We start from the raw sequence: 16,496 nt of genomic DNA, 5'->3' as shown, positions 1-16,496 counted from the left end.
TCTTCCATATGGATGTAGGACCTTGGAATCTAGCTGTAATTAGTTTAATTTATTGGTGTTAAAATCCTTATGGAGATAAGGACATAAAGTAATAATTATCTACACATTTTGAAACCAATTGAGAGAGAAATTGAGATTACAGAGTTCTGAAAGAGCTAGAAGTAAAATGATTCCAAAAGCTGAAAACATTACATTATTTAAGGAAATGGGAATTTTTGCCATCAGTTTCTTAGTTCAGTGCCCTTCCTGCTGGGTCCTGCTGCCTTTGCATGTATTTTCTTTATTAGTGTGTACAGTGTGACTGATAAGATTTGTAAATTTTTCTGTTGACTTTAATTTTATAAGTGAGATCGCAAAATTTATTCTATTTAAAAAAAAAAAAGTTTTATTGAAGAAATAGCCAGGAAAGGCAAGACTTTTAATATATATTTTGAAAGCCAGCCAGGTATCAAGTCAGCGAATTTGACAGCCAATTTAAGAGCCCAATAATTCCTCTGAAATGCCAAGAAGGGCACTACCCCAAGAATAGCAAAACCTTTGTCATTTAGTTAATGATTGTTAACTCATAACATGGAAACCCATGGTTTATTGTAGGGAGTCAGGAGGACTGAATTCTGTTCCCAAATCTGCCAGGGACTCAGTCTGGGATCTGAAAATTATTTAGTCTTCAGATTTGGCTTAATAAAGTACTGAAGATATATCTGTGCCTTGAATAAATTAGTCTTTGCTTAACATTTGGGGAAATGGGATCTGCTTGTTGTCATTATTCTTCCCGTGGGGAACAGAGATAATAATACTTATCGCCTCCCCTGGAAAGTTGTGAGTTCTGGCAGTGGAAAATGCTAAGTGAGTGCTGAGCAGTGTTGTTAATAGAGATGGCACAAGAATTTTTAGAACTCCTGAAAAAATTTACAGAAAGAAATGGTGATATTCTTGAAGAGTCTGATAGTATGGCAGTGATTTCCCAGTGTTCTGAATACAGACTTTTTCCTAGGAAGCAGTCCTATTACAGATGGAAGGGTGCAGTTCTCCTCACTGGCCTTGAGGAGGAACATTTGAACAATATTTGCAGACACCATCCTTTTGAGGGCCACTGTGGGACTTTATTTTGGGAAAGTAATAAGCAGCAAATGACGTGTTATGCAAATCACAGTCTCCAAAATATAATTATGCATTTTTTTTAAAAAAGTTCCTCATTATAATTATGTGACTTAAGAGGAAATTCTGTCTTTAACAACAATCAGAATTGGCAAGAAAATTTTGGAAGCTTATTGTATGGATTCATTTTTAGAAATTATGTTTTAAAAACCCTTATTTTTTAATTACTACTGTAACTACTTATAGAATTAAGCCTTTGTTCCAACAATGACTTCACAAAGATGTTCAAAATTGGCAATTTGAAGGGTGCTCTTTTCATATCTTTTTAGCTTACTAACTTGCTTTATTTGACATGTAAATGTTTTAGAGAAGGGAAAAATATTAAGGTTCCACACCTCTGCTCCTGTAATTAAGTGCATGAGGGCACAAATGTGTGGGATCAGCAGGAAGCTCTTAATTAAAAATCAAAATGGCAAAATTTAATATTACAAAAGATGTAAGAAAAGAAGTAAGTTGGAGAGAGGAGGATGCAAATCTTTGGCTTCTTTGTTATTTTTTGTATTTATTTGTTGTCTGAGGGGCGTAAGGCGATTGTGTTTTTCTCGCTGAGTACTTCATAGACCTCTTTTATTTCTGCTGGCCTTTTTTAGCTCCGTGTATCCAAGGACTGGGTTGTTAGGTTATTCTAAAAGGTCATTTATTAGGTTATTTTAAAAAGAAAATGACTGGCTTTGCTAAATTTACAGCTTTGAAGGACAGGTGATGCTACTGATAGGAAAGATCTCAGTTTTTGCCTCTGCTGAATGAACGTCCATGCAGGGAACTGTTCCAATCCAGCTGTACCTGGGAGACCTGAGCCAGTTATTTCTGACGTGCAATCTCAGTTTTGCCACTAACTTGTGTCCTTGGGCCAATCCCTTAATCCCTGTGCCCTGTTTACACAAGCATTAAAAAAGGAAATTTTTTTTCTACCTCACAGACATGTCCTAAGTGTTTATTACCGTTGGAGCAGCGCTTTGAAGTTATAGAGTGCTTTGAAGTTTCTGTCCTTTGAAGTATTGTTTTCTGACTGCTCAGCGATGAACATTTATTCCTTAAATTAACGCGGGCCCGTGTTTTCTGGCTTTTTTATGTTGCCATGTCATCATCAAATATACGTTTAATTTTCTCTATTTTAATTTCTCCAAGATGAAAGCAACCCAAAGTACACCTTGAGTGTGGTTAGAGGGACTGAGAAGGGACGTGAGGCACCTGCAGAGGTCACCATTCCTCCACCGAGGCTCTCGCCGAGCTGGTTATTGGGAACGTATCTCGCCGTGGAATAACCAGTCTGGAAGAGATAATAAAGCCAACAGCATTATCCAGACATGATGAGGGATGGAGAAATATCTCTGGGTAATCAAGACATTTTCCTTAATGAACATGGCTCATGAATAAAGCTTTGTTTTGGATAACCAGGAATCTGAGTGTGGCCGAGCTGGTTGAGGTTGAACTATATTTAGGTATAGCTGGATTGAGAAACAGCAGTGCTACAAGTGCTCATGGTGATGATTAGAGTGAGCTTGACTTATTATAACATTGGAGGAGAAGATGACTAGTCAGAATGTCTGCAAGAGGCAAAATGTGGTGCTTAGTTTTGCCTAAAGATGAAGTGCAGTAAATTAGGCAAGTCAGGAGGGGAGTTTGGTGCTGAGTGATTGGTTTGTGTCAGCCAGATTTCTGGAGAGAGCAGGCCTGGGGCTTTCCTGGGGCTGAGCAACCTCTGCCCTGGCTGGTATTTAGATGGGAGGTGTTCCCTAGGAAAGTGCCATCCCCTGAGTGGAACTGGCACCCGCAGGACAGAGGATCAAGGGGCCTGAGCGGGGCTGCTGAGGAGAAGAAAGCTGAGCTGCTCAGCCTCGTGTTCTGTGTCTGACTCTGCTGCTCCTGCAGCTCGTTGGCAGGACTGAGCCCCCCCTGCGGGGCCTGTGCCAGGCACGGGGCTGGAAGCAGCGACCTGCGGAAGGCACAGCTTCCTGGATGTGCCCACTGCTCAGGGACGTGCAACGTACTGACAGTGCAACAGCTGGTGTAACAACTCAGGTGTTTGATTCCATTTCCAAACCAAGTCACAGCCTTATCCCAACCCTGTAGTGCTGTTTCCTCAAGCATAAGCAGATGAAGATCCTGTTGTCCTGCACCCCTGCATTGCAAACTGTTCTTTTTTCCGAAGATTGACATGTATTAAGTTCCCACCCTGGGTTAGCTGAGTGGATAACACACACCTGCAAAGTGCCCCTGATGGCTGGAGATGCCCACAGAGCAGCAGGGCTGGATCCAGCTGCAGGAATGAGGCTTAAGGAACATAACTCACCAAAGTGAGGATTAGCATTGTTTTACCACGTTTACCATGAATATATCAGTGAATTGAAGAGGAGTGACCAAACTCCTTAGAAACTATTTTTTTGCCATTCAAGTTTTTGAATAATTAGATTTAAGTATTTTTCCGAAGTTCTTCATGAAATTACGTGCCAGGTAGTTTTGTGAGAAGCTGCATAAGTGGAGGCAGAAGGAAAAAAAAAACCTTTCCACTTCAGCTTCACAGAGCTAAAGAAAAGCAATGTTCTTGTTTCAGAACACAATAAATAAATCAAAGTTGGTTTGAAAGAGGCAGAAAAAATGTTAGTTGTGATATGATAAAATACATATTTAGTTATTTAGCACTTTTCATAATACAAAGTTAAAAAAAGAAATACTACACTTTTTGTGCCTAAGTGATGAGTATTAGTAGTTACTTGTTTCTATACATATTTAGTCTGCAGAAATCTTTACTGTCACAAGCATAAATTAAATCTAAGAACTAATTTGGTTGTCAATCTATTGACTAAACACGGAAACTAATACTGATTTTACTAATAAGGAGTTACCATTTTCCAGTTCACTGGCTTGAAGTTGTATCAGTGTCATCACTTTTGTCTTATAATTTTAGAGCTTTAAATGTGTCCTTCCAGACCAAGGCTGACAGAAAGCAGTTATGGCAAAACATGAGCCCTCCTATCATTAGAATAAAATGTAAATTATATAAAAGTGTTGAGTTACCAAATGCTGAGGCAGCTTCGAGGATCAACAAAACCAAATGGAGAGAGGGCCAGGGTTTTTCTCCAAAATGGGCAGATTTTTTTTTTGCTATTTTAAACCAAACAAGCCCTTGTGGTTTTGAGTCAGGAACAGAAACTTTGTCAGTGAAATCTTACAGAGGAAAATACTTGATGGAAGTTCTGTAGCTGTTGAAGACCAGGATCCTCCTCAAAGCCCCTGTACCCCACGGGCTCCCCTTCCTGTCAGCTTTGTCCCCAGGAGGTGAGGGTGGCAGTGCCACTGCAGCTCCCACAGAAGCCTTTGGCCAAATTTGCTTTGCTTTGTGGACAATTATTCTGAATTTACAGCAGTGCACAAGCAGAATTTGGTTCTTAGTGATTATACAAATCTATCACCAGTATCTTTACTGTTCTATCTATAGACTTTTTGTCAGTCTTTAGACAGCTCAAATTATTCAAGGGGCTTCCTTGTGACCACATTTTAGGAAAAAAAAAAAAAAAGTCTTTTTCCTTCTTTCTCCTGGAAAAAGATGTGGAAGTACTTATTTATTTATTTATTCTGATTATTACCATGTTGCATTCCAACCTGATTAAGTAGTTATAATCATCTTGGATTTTTAATTGCATTCACTTTATGTTTGTTGTATATCAAAAGGAGGTTTAACTTTCCTCATGCAGTTAAACTTTCTTCTAGCAGTGCTAGAAAGTCATAGGTATGACATTGTTTCTTTCTTATTAGTGTTTTAGTTTGTCTGCAATTGTGCATTTTAGTGAGTACCTAAAAGTTGCTCACTTTCACAGTATTTCTCGTTGCTAGAAGGTTTTCTGGGGCATATAGAGTTGATTCTTTCCCATGTTATCTCCTTTTCCCAGTTCTGACAGTTCCCCCTGTCTTCTGTTTGAACCCTCTGGCTTTGACTGTTTTGGCTCCCCCAGAATGTGTCTTGTGTGTCAGGATCTGGGTTCCTGCACCTCACTTTAGTTCCAGTTCAGCACAGTGTATAATTACACATCCACCACGGCAGGGAGGTGCCTCAGTGCAAGTCTGACTCCCAGAAACTTTAGCAGGACATCAGCACCTCCTGTAATTTCTGAATTCTGAATTCTGCTTTAACATTAAGGAATTGATTAATTGGAGCACTGAATCTGGACCTCAGCTCCACTCCTGTCTCTTTGACTCCATGAGAAACACCCTTGTTGATTTGGAGAGCTCCCTAAATCACAAAGTCCTGACAACTCCTCCAGATTTGCGGTGTTTGCTTTCCTTGGCATGTCCCAAAACATCCCTCTCTGTTGGGCTGCACCTGTGATATTCCAGCAGCTCCCTTTGTTCCCAAGCCATTATGTCTTCCTACTCAGATTTCCATTCAAAGGGTGATTCATGCAGCAGGGGAAAGGCATGACCTGGCTGCCCCCTCAGTTTCCATCGCTCTGCAGATCATGTGCAGTCTCAGCTGAACCAGAGCTTTCATTTCAGACTGCTCCATTCCCAGTTCCTGGCTCTAGGTCTTTTATTCCTTGCTCCTCTAGGCTGCACTGTGAGCAGAGAAATATTTGCTGCATAGAGCGTTGGTCCCAGGAGCAATGCAGACACACCAGTATGGATTTTGGTTTCCCTTTTCTCACAGCACAGATACACACCGTGGGTACCTGTGCTGGAGCTGCTCTGTGTTCAAGGCACAACTTTGACTCATTATTCCAACATCCTTTTCTTTTTTTTTTTTTTTTTAAATAATAGCTTTCGTCATTTGAATGTTTGGTTCTGATGTGCAGTGGCAGAGAACTGCACAGCTCCGCCAGCAGTCTTTACAAGAGCTGCATCTCTTCAGTCATCCCTCCTAATGCCTTTGATGTCTCCACTGGCCATGTGCTACTTTCCCTGGCATCCTTTGAATTTTGCTACCTTACGCCTTTTTGAGTCTCCTCATCCACCACTATCCCTCTGTCATCAACCCACTCATTTACAAATCCAGTCTTCTTTACTATGCATTCCCTATTTGATTCCCTATTTGAGTTGAAGCATTCCCTATTTGAGAAAGTTTTTAAAGTTTGGGGGGGAGGGCTTTGTTTGTTTGTTTGTTTGTTTCTATGTTTGTTGGTTGGTTTTTGGTTTATTTTTCTCCTCGCCTAAATTGCAGTTCTGGGTTTATAAGACTCTCAGGGTTACACTGAGTTCTCTGAGACTTGTGGAACTCCTGCCAGGTGATGTGGTAGATGCTGAAGATGCATCTAGACCCTCTGAAGTCCACCTGTAGGTATATTTTTATATTACATGGTTCCCAGTGAAGCAAAATCTTTGGCTCAATAAGTGTAATAGTATAGAGAGCAGTAATATGCCCACTAGGGATTTTAGAAGACGCAGATTAAGGAAAGAATAGTGATTTTTAATAGCTGGAATCAACCTTCTTTTTCCCTTGTGTCACAAGACAGAGGGAAAGCTTAGTTTCAATTAAAAGTTAATATTGTGTCATGAAAATGGGATAAACGTGACATTAAGAAGTCAATAGAAGGGATATTGTAGTGACAGCTCAAGTGCTATTAGTGACTTCATGTTTAATTCAATAAAATACCTCTATTTAAGCATTATCTGAGGCAGCCAGAGCTTGCAATAGAATTCAGAGCAAACCTACTAAAGAGCCTACATGGCCATGGCACGTTTGCTAGAAATATTGGCAAATTTAGGTTAATTGTAGCAAATTCCATCTCAGATTTGCATTTTCCGTACTGTTTGGTTTTGTTCTTGTATTACTTTTTCTTTTTGAACCTTTTAAATTAGAAACTATTAAACATCTCTTATGCTCTGTAGGCTTGTTTCTGTTAGTTTATTTTACAACAGGTTGTATTAATGTTGTCTAGATGTGACTTTCAGTTTTGTATGGGTTGGCATTAAACCCACCAGGATGGTGGTTTGTTCCCCCTTCCCCTCTTTTACTCACTGGCATAATTTCCATCCCACAAAGCTTTTCAAAAATAAGGAAGGAAAAGGCCTTCCTGTACAAGCTTCCTGTGAATCCCATCCAGATATAAAAGACTTGTGTAAAAGCTTGGCAGGCAATCCCAGCATATGCCACGGAGTGACTTCCTTATTTTCTGCTGTCATTCCACGTAGAGCAAATGAATCTGAAAATCAGAGTCATTTCCATTCATTTTCAAATCAGAAATTGTAAATGGTAAATTTCCTATCTGTGCAGAACGCCCACATTTTAAATTCAGAGTTTTGAATGCTGACAGCATTAGTCATAGGAAATCCTGTATGAACATCCAGGACTTAAGTTGGACCTTCCCCTGGATCACACCATAGAAGGAGTTCACAGGAAAACATTCTCTTACTCTTAAATACTGCATTGATTTTAACCCTTTACCTGCCATTGCCTCTGGTGTGACAGGGCTTTTTTTTTCTAGAGGCCATTTCCCTTTTTCTTGGGATCAAAATGGCACTGAAAACTGATGTCTTTCAATGCTAAAATTGTCTGTATTTTAATAATAAACCAGAAGCATTCTATTGTACAGATGTACATGTGTACACCCTTCCCCATGAACTCAAATAGTCTTTAGTTCTTTGCTATTCAGAAGAAAAATAACTTGAATTAAAATAATTATTATATTGAATATAGTAATATTCATGTATTAATTTTCAGCATGAAACTGTATAAGTCAGTAAAAATGGAAAGCTGAAAAAGCCAATGTAAGTTTGTACCTTAAACCCTAACACAGCCAGGGCAATAACAGTAACAACCCAGCTGTGTTGCACAGGATCATTTTCACATTCCAGGGGTGAACCAGCTTTGACAGTTTCCTTGTCTTTATTTCAAAGGGGCCATTTCTCAGTGGACATAATATATCTTTAAAAATAAAAAAGTTCCTAGTTATCATTTTCATTTAGTGGGAAAATCCCACACATGTTGAGTTATTGTGGAACAGCTGGCTTAAATTAAAGCTTCAGACTTAAGGAAGGAATCTCAGAGCATAAAGTATCAAATAATAGCTAAATTCAAGATTGGGGTGAGGCTTGTGATGTTAGGCCTCAGATATGGCAAGCAGATATTCGGCAAATGGACTTGAAGAATCACAGCTTTATTTTAATGTGGTGAATCACAGTACTCCAGTTTTAGCTCAAAGTACTGCAATATTTAAACATAGTTTAATACAGCTTAAGAAATGAATCAAAATACATTTTAATGTATCACTGTTCGTGTGTGAGAGGCTTTAGTCTATGCAAGTACTGATGGATGTTGAATGTCCATAAAGGAAATAAAAAGCGATTAAAAATTCTCAGCATTTGAGAGCTCTACTTTTGTTCTGACTCTGCTCATGAGTTGCAAGAGCCTTTCATAGATTTTTTTGGAGCTTCATCATTACAAATAATCATTTTTGGTTGTAAGGAAAAAGTGGTAATTTTTCCTGCCTACATGGAGAGTTTCTGTTTGTTTTCAACCTGTGCTTATAAAACTTCTCTTTTTTAATTCATAGACTCAGAGAGTCATTGAGATCAGAGAGTAAATCTCTGTGAAGTCAGTTATTATTCTGAACATCCAAACCAGAGGGAGGATTTAGGCCAAGACACAGTTGTTTGGTTTTGGTTTTTAAGCCAAGACATGGAGTGCCTGGAAGAAGGAGAATTAAGCTCATACTTCTCTTCTGCACTGTGGATCTCAACCATCACTTATGGACAGTCACATGTGGGACTAAGAATTAGCTCCTCATGTAAAGCTATAGGTGGAATTAGAACTCAAATTCCTTGCTGATCGTGCTCTGGGCTGAAGTGGTGTCAGCTGAACCCCAGGAACAATGAGGAATCTGGGTTGATTTCTGTATGGTAATCGCTGGGTCTGGCTTGTTCCTGTTTCTATACACTTGTAAAGTAAAGGAGTTTATTTCTTCCTGGTTCCCTTGTGTCACCAGAGCCACTGTAGAAGTCAGACCCTCCTGAAGAGGCAGGAAGGGTGAGATGGTTGGCACTGCTTCCATGGATTGCTGGGGCTGTGCTCCTGTGTTGGGATGGGCAGCGTGTTCCCAAGGAGACGAATGTGAGCTTTTCCTTCTTAGAGGTGCCAAAACACAGAACTAAATTTCAGGAGAGAAGACCTTTAGAAAGGCTACAGAAAATCAGGTGACACTACAGTACACACACTTCTACAACTGAGCTGCTGGTGTTCCTAATTGGCAACAGGCTTGGGAATTGGGCTGTTTGTAACAGAAAAGGACTAACTTCATAAGATTTCCTTCCCTGATCTTATTACTTTGTTGCTTTTGTCACCACATGTTGTCACTGTTACCTTTAGAGTTTGATTAGAACTGTAACTGGCTTCGGAGTAGCAAAGAGGTGTTACAGAGCCTGGCTGGGAGAGCATTTCCTTGAACAAGTTGCCATATTCAACCCACAGCAATAAACATTACCATTTAGTTAAAATCCAAGCCTTTCTCATGTTGCCAGCCTGGCATTTCCTGTCCAGGGAAAAACACAGAAGCAGTTTCTGCACATAAGAATGATAATGCAGTGCACAGAGGGGGCCAAGGAAACAGCTTGAAATTAATTGTGGGTGTGGTAGTGTATTTTGTAAGTAAATTCAAAACAGACATGGAAGCCAATATCAGGAACATGTGCAAGAAATTCCATTTATAAGGCTTTGGATAATAACCTCACTGCCCTCTTAAATAATTTAAAATATATATGCATAAAGTTAGTCATCTAACAAAAACAGTTTCATAAGCAGGTATAGTAGGGTCTCACAGTTCTTGTTCAAGTTAATGGGTGCATGAAAAATGTTCCCTGTGAAAGTCAAACCACGTTTTATGGCTTTGTCCATATGGGAAGTTGAGCTTTAACCAAAAGTGTGAATTCAAATTAAGTTTGTGAAACTGGTGCAAAATCTGCTTGGGCATTTTTGTACTGTAAGTTAAATTGGGAAGAATGAATTTAGGAGTTCTGACTCAGTCTGTGGCAGTTTGGAGATTGCCTGTGGCAATTGGGAGCATTTCTTTCAGCAGATGCCACATCCCCGCTGCCTGTTCCTGCATTTATGTTCCACCTCCCTTGTAGCCCCCCATCATTTCAGGTCTTCATAGAGATCTGTAGTTGACAGAATAAGGGGAGCTGTGCAGGTTAAAATAAGTATCCTGCAACATTTCAAAAAGCACTCCCAGCACAGGTGAGGGAGGGGAAAAGAGGCAGAGGAGGGAAAAGGTGGCTGCTCAGGCTGGCACTGTATTAAAAAAAATGCTTACACACATCAAAGCAGAGCTCCCTAAGGCCAGGAGGAGGATCTGTGGGTGCTCACCTGGCAGCAGCAGCCCTTGTAGCAGTAGTGGCCAAATGCTTTAACTCCTGCAGTCCCCAAACTGGCACAGAAAGCTGAAGTGCTTCCCTGGGAACTCCATAAAGCACCACAGCTAAAGCCTCCTGAGGTCCTGCAGCGAGGCCCCAAGTTGTAACAAAAAGTAAAACTGTGCATATTTGTGTACCAGTTTGAAACCATCCCTTTGAAAGAGCTGGAGCTCTGTAACCTTCTTATGAAAATAAAAGTTTAGTTTCTGGCTAAGATAAGAAAAAAGAAAGTCTCCTGGTACAAAATGTTTAGCCCTTGTGCATTTTCTTTCTTCCTTTCTTTCTTTCTGCTCTGGAAATTCTGACATCTCCATTTCCCAACATAAAAAAATACAATGGTTTTAAAACATGTTTTCTTTCCAATATTTATCAGTGGCCTGATTTCCAAAGCTGGGATGTTCAGCATCTTTAGGACTCACGCTGTGTTTTTTGGTAACTGTTAGTGTTTTGAGAAATAACCGAAGTGGTCAAATTTATTTTTACTTCTGCAAAATTACATGGGAGCAAAAGCTGTCAGTAGTTGTGAAGCGTAGTCAGGGGCACTTCCCTAAATTTACTAAGCTTAGGTGGTTTTTGGAGTGCAGAAGTGGGAAATAAAATCCAGAAGTCTCTAACCAAGTTGATGCATTAAAAGCACAAATCCATCTGCCCAGAGAAAAGTCTCTGCTTTGCTTTTGCACAGGTCACACTCCTGGAAATGGTGCTGCTCCCTGCAAGGGCTGCACTGGAGAGATACTGGTTAGAAATTTCTGCTTCAAGGAGGAGGGACCTGGGCGAAGAGCCTAAATTCTGCTTGTAATCCATCATTTAAAGAAGGAAATTTGCTGTTAACTTCCCAAGGGTTGGCTTTGGTTGGTAACCTGGCTGGAGATTAACTCTAAACTCTTGTAGTGCCAGTCCTAGTTTTTATGTAATTCTGCATATTAAAGCACTTTGTTAACTACTTAAAATATATGTACTTATACATATTTTACCTGGTTCAGTCAGGAAGCAGAGGGAACAAACAATCTGTATGATGGCACAGCCGAACAGGAAAACTGGAGATGGATTTTGCCTGGAGAATTTGAGTTCTTTTTCTCCCCTTCAGGTATTTGGGTCAGACACTTGGTGATTATGAACACGATAAAGATCATATCTTGATTGAGATCTGAGACACCACTGGAGAGTTCATGGTAAGCCTTGTTTTTAATGACTTCTTGTGAGGGATTTTGAACAGTTAATGTTTGGAGATACCATAGTATCTGGATAGGGAAAAAAGAGTGTACTATGTATGGGATACAGGAGAGGAAAACTTTGCATAGGGAAATTGGTTCATCACAAACACGTGGTGGATGTTTGCAGAACTTCTCTGTTTAGTGAAAGGGAGTGTCTCTGATTCTAATCAGGTAATCGTTGCTCCCTGGTTTCATCCTGACTGGAGGCTCCTAAGTTGAGAAAAGCAGCCTGCTGGGGCCCAGGCACTTCCCTTCGAAATTCGCTTTAGCCAAGTCACCCTGAAGAGGCCCGTGCTTTTCTGTGAGCCAAAGGGAGAACCTGTGGTGCCTCCTGACCCAGCTCACTTCGTTAGTTGTCAGGAGTTAAACTGAATAACTCCCGAGCTGTATCTCTAAAGTGTTGTGGCTTTTTAAAAGTCTCACTTTCCAAGCTGAAAATAAATCAACCAGCAGAGCATACAAGGTGGAAGCAGCAGCTCTCAATTCTTGCTACTGTTAAAAGTTCTAGAACTACTTTTGGACACAAATGAAAATGGTCTTTCCATAGTTGCCAAGGTGCTTTGATTTGCACTTTGAGAATGGCATCACTTGAATTAGGCAGGTCCTGCTTTTAAACCTGCGAGTGACCCATCCAGCAGAGACTCTCAACTCCTTCAGTTCTCTCTGCTCAGTTCAAATGCTGTGTGGAAGAAAGGCTGTGTGAGTTTGAGCAGTGACATGTATTGGATTATCCCTGCGTGGTGCAAGTTTTCGTGGCTTGTTATCTGGGACACAAAGATGTGATAACAGCAGTCATCGAAAAGCCACACCAGCTAATTCATCACTGTGGATGAGAGTTCCAAAAAATAGCCATGGATGCTTTGTTTGAGCACTTAGTGTCCCCTGAAATAACTGTGGATACTCTATGACTAAAGTCATGTAGGATCTCCCTATCCATGCCGGTGATTATTTTAACAAATCAGGAAGCTGGTAACATTATTCTGGTTTTACTGCATTTACATGATAACACGTTTCATCTGAAGTCTTTTTTGGCTACTCCACCACCTGAGCAGAGGCTCCTCTTCCAGGCATCTGTGCAGCTGCTTCCAGGACTGTTTGCTTTTGAGCTCCATCTGCTGGAATTGAATCCTGTTTCCCACATCTTTGGTGTTATTTAGCTGCCAGGTTTCACAGGAATGGGCTTTAATTTAAAAGAGAAAAAGGAATAAAGTTCACAGTTCAGGGGAATTTCCAGCAAGTTGCTGGTACTTTTGTTTAAGGATTCAGCTTAAAGGTTGCTTGGAGAATTCAAGACTCAAATCAGAAAATAATTGTGAGGCTGAGGAAAACAAATATTAGTTCTTCCTCCACTTCCGTTTACAGACTTAGTTTCTAGGTGTTTTATAGAGATTTGGATTAATCAGGTCAGTCATGTTCTGTAAGAGATTTCAAAAATAGGTTATTCACTCATTTTTCTGAATTAGGTTTTTGTTTTGTTTTCCCTCATGTCTGTTGTTACTTTATAACTAAGAAAATTAGCAGTGCTTTCAATATTTAATCAACTTTTTAAAAAGCCATTCTTCCACATTGTAACTGTGCTTCTAGTGTTTCAGAATATTCAAGGACAGAACAGACCTTGCTGAAAGTCTAATTTGATTTTTGTAGTTCCATTGTTTCTTAACAAAAATGTCCTGCAAGGAATAATGTGCAGAATTGGAAAAGAGGGCCCTGCTGTGCAAAACCACTCCAGAAGTGTTTCAGTAGTCAGAGGCTTTCACGGTGAATTATCTGATGACTTTCTACAAGTTTTCTTTGTGAGAGGCACATTCTCTGTTCAGGGGACACATTATACTGTGCGCGTCACCAGTAATGTGTATGTGTAGAATTAGGATTGCCATCAGCCCTTGGGTGCAGGTCTGGTGTTGGCAGAGCATGGAATTCTAAGGAACAAGCCCTTCTAGGGAAGAATTACCTTCCCAAAAAGCAAACCATCTGCACCTTGGAAATTTCCTTTCCTTGTAAAGCTGATACCACCTTCCTTCCCTGTCCCTATTGCCAGATGTTCCTAAGGTATATTCTGTTGCATGATGGGTCTGTGTATATGGTAATTTCCAATATTATTTCCTTGCTGTCCAGCTGCCTGTTAGCAATATTTGGTGTTCACTCGTGATGTTTGCACCTTTTTTGTGTTCTACTTAGCCAACTTTGCCTGAACTGGTTTTAGTTCTTGATGTGGGTAACTCCATGCTGGTACACCAAAGTCTTGGGAATAGGGATAGGGAGGAAGAGGTGGAGAACAGAGAAAGGACTAGGCTTGATATTAAAGATAAGTGGGGTTTTTTCAGTTCTGCCTTGTACTTTCCTGGCCATGGTACACTGCACACTGTGGGGTTCTCCAGCAGTGCCTGAGCTTGTTCCAGCCTGAGCTGCTTTTTCAGAAAGTAATTATTGTAATGGATTTCTTATACTTCTGCACGGGACAGAATTGCCAGTCATTTTTCACAGAGGTTTGGAGGGATGCTGTCTGGATTTCCTGACAGCTTCCTATAAAATAAAGACAGCTAAGGCATCTCTTGGTCCTGACTACACTGTTAGATGGGCATGTGCTTCCTTAGGCTGGTAATTAAAGTGCTCTGCTTTGAGGTTGGTATTTTTTAGACCTACAGATATGTAGGACCCTGTAAGTAAGTTCTGTGTTCTGAGAATGAAACTGGCTGGTGTGTAACTGTCTCGCTGTAGAATAGGTTAGATTTTACTGTTATTGCTATAACGACAAGTGCTTTGGATTTAAAATTGCACAGTGAGTAATGGTTGTCAACCCTCCCTTTGTAGCTCACTTCTGGTCATGGGATAGAAGTGCCAGGGGTTTGTTGGTTTCAATAGAGACTTAAATTCTAATTAATATTCCTGTGTCCCAAACATGTTGTTCTGATTAGAGGCTCTTTGCCCAGGCATTTCTGTGCAGCCTGCCCTGTTTGAAACCCTGCCTTTCTCTGACTTCACTTCCTGAATCCGTTGACAACACTCACAGCCAAACAAAATACATGTTCACAATACTGTTATTTGCAAAATATTCCCTTGTGAGTACAGCTGGGGCAACAAAAAGAGTTTCTCTCTGAATCTCAGAGAGAACTGACTATTCCTTATAGAAGGAAGGCCCGCAGTGCATTAGGCAGTTTAAATCTTGGCAGTTCAGTAAGTGTTAAAACTTTGCATTTCACCACATATAAAGGCAGGCAAAGCTTTCATTGCCCTTGTGTGTATTGATCACAGTGATCTGCTAATATCCTGAGAGTGCTGGAGTCTAATCTGGGCTGAAGTGAACCAGATAGCAACAGGCTCCCAGCCCACCACACTGTTTACAAAACACATGGAGGTGGAGGGAATATAAACTTACTTTGCCCTATCCTAGGCCCGATCCTCAGTTTTGGTGTGGGACCAAAGAAAGGGTTCATCTTGAATTGCTCCTGGTCTCCTGTGAAACTGCACAACTGGCACTAAAACCCACCTTGCTTGGGAAATTCTCTGACTGGCCACCAAACACTTGTGTCCCAGGACCCAACCATTGCTCAGGGACTTTTTTGCCCTTGCTACAGAATGTCACCCTTGGGAGCAAACACACAACTGCAATGTGTGTGTGTGTATGAGGGCAGGGTGGAGCAGACTGTCACTCAGCTGTGTTTAATTAACATAGTATTTTATATAATGTATTTATTTTTTACGTAATTAGGTGATTAAGCAAAATGCTTGCTAGTAACATCTATTCCATAACCCAGTGCTGCTGAGAGTTAAACATGCACCTTTGCAGGTAATTAATCTCCTTGCCCTGCTTATTTTGCTAGTTGGCACTTGCTAAATCCCTGTAAAACCACACCCAGCAGTGCTGTGTATTATCCCTCTGCTGTCTATTCCTACATATGGTCAAAATCAACTTACCTTCCGGGTTGCTGACATCAGCAAAATGTACTCTTGGCAAACTCCAGAATCCTCCTAGTAACCCTTTGTTTGGTTGGTTGGTGTTGTTACAGTTGTATTCCTCTGACAGCAGCAAACACCAACCCAGCAGTGCCTACCTTGACATTTGGATTGGGATATGGAAGGAGTTTACCGTGATATCACCCCTCGTGATAAAATGTATAGAATTTTCAGGGAAAAAAAGTTAAAGGGAGGATACTTCTATGCTTCCTCTAAGGAACTGACCCACAGTAGTAGCAAGGTTCAGGGTATCATTTTGATAACAGTAAAGGTATGTACATATATATAAAATTATCTAGTTGTCTTGTGAGGTGACCTTAACCAACACTGTCACTTCAAGGAAAGATTTTTTTCCTTAGAATAATGCCTGCTTGAGAATAATGAATTTCTAATATTTTCTGGCTGTCTTTTGATATCATCTACTTCCTCCTAGCTGTTTGGCTTCGAACAGCAAGCAGGAAAACATCTGGTCTCCTTTAAATATGTTTATGAAACTAAATGAATTGGGTACCATGTTGAAAATCCTGGTATAAAACTCTTCCACACCTTCCCCCTCCCAAGTAAAGTAGCAGGTTTCTAAGCTATGTCTGTATATTGTCATTGTACTAAAAACCAAGATTACATTATCAAAAATACCTAGGAAGTGCCACAGAAGTTGCTGTTTTCAGCAAGTTGCTGGAAACAAGCAACAGGCATTGCTCTTTTTCAACAAGTTGCTCTTTTTATTTCCCACTAAGTTCAGTTTTCCCAGCTTTTCTATTGCCAAAAAGTTTAGAGCCCTGAGTAACACCCAAAAGGGAAAGGACTTAGAGACAGGGGCAGGGTTAT

At 40.4% G+C, this 16,496-nt stretch overlaps 1 long non-coding RNA gene across 2 annotated transcripts in view; it reads left to right on the top strand.

Annotated features, from left to right (window-relative positions):
* LOC114055180 overlaps positions 1-16,496 on the top strand; it is a 111,467-nt gene that overhangs the window by 3,465 nt on the left and 91,506 nt on the right. The window lies entirely within an intron of this gene.

This window comes from Empidonax traillii, unplaced genomic scaffold (genome assembly GCF_003031625.1).
Source record: "Empidonax traillii isolate 1590-97213 ecotype Southwest subspecies unplaced genomic scaffold, ASM303162v1 scaffold50:size1795014, whole genome shotgun sequence".
In the NCBI taxonomy this organism is placed as follows: domain Eukaryota; kingdom Metazoa; phylum Chordata; class Aves; order Passeriformes; family Tyrannidae; genus Empidonax; species Empidonax traillii.
This window is presented reverse-complemented; position numbering and strand designations above follow the sequence as displayed.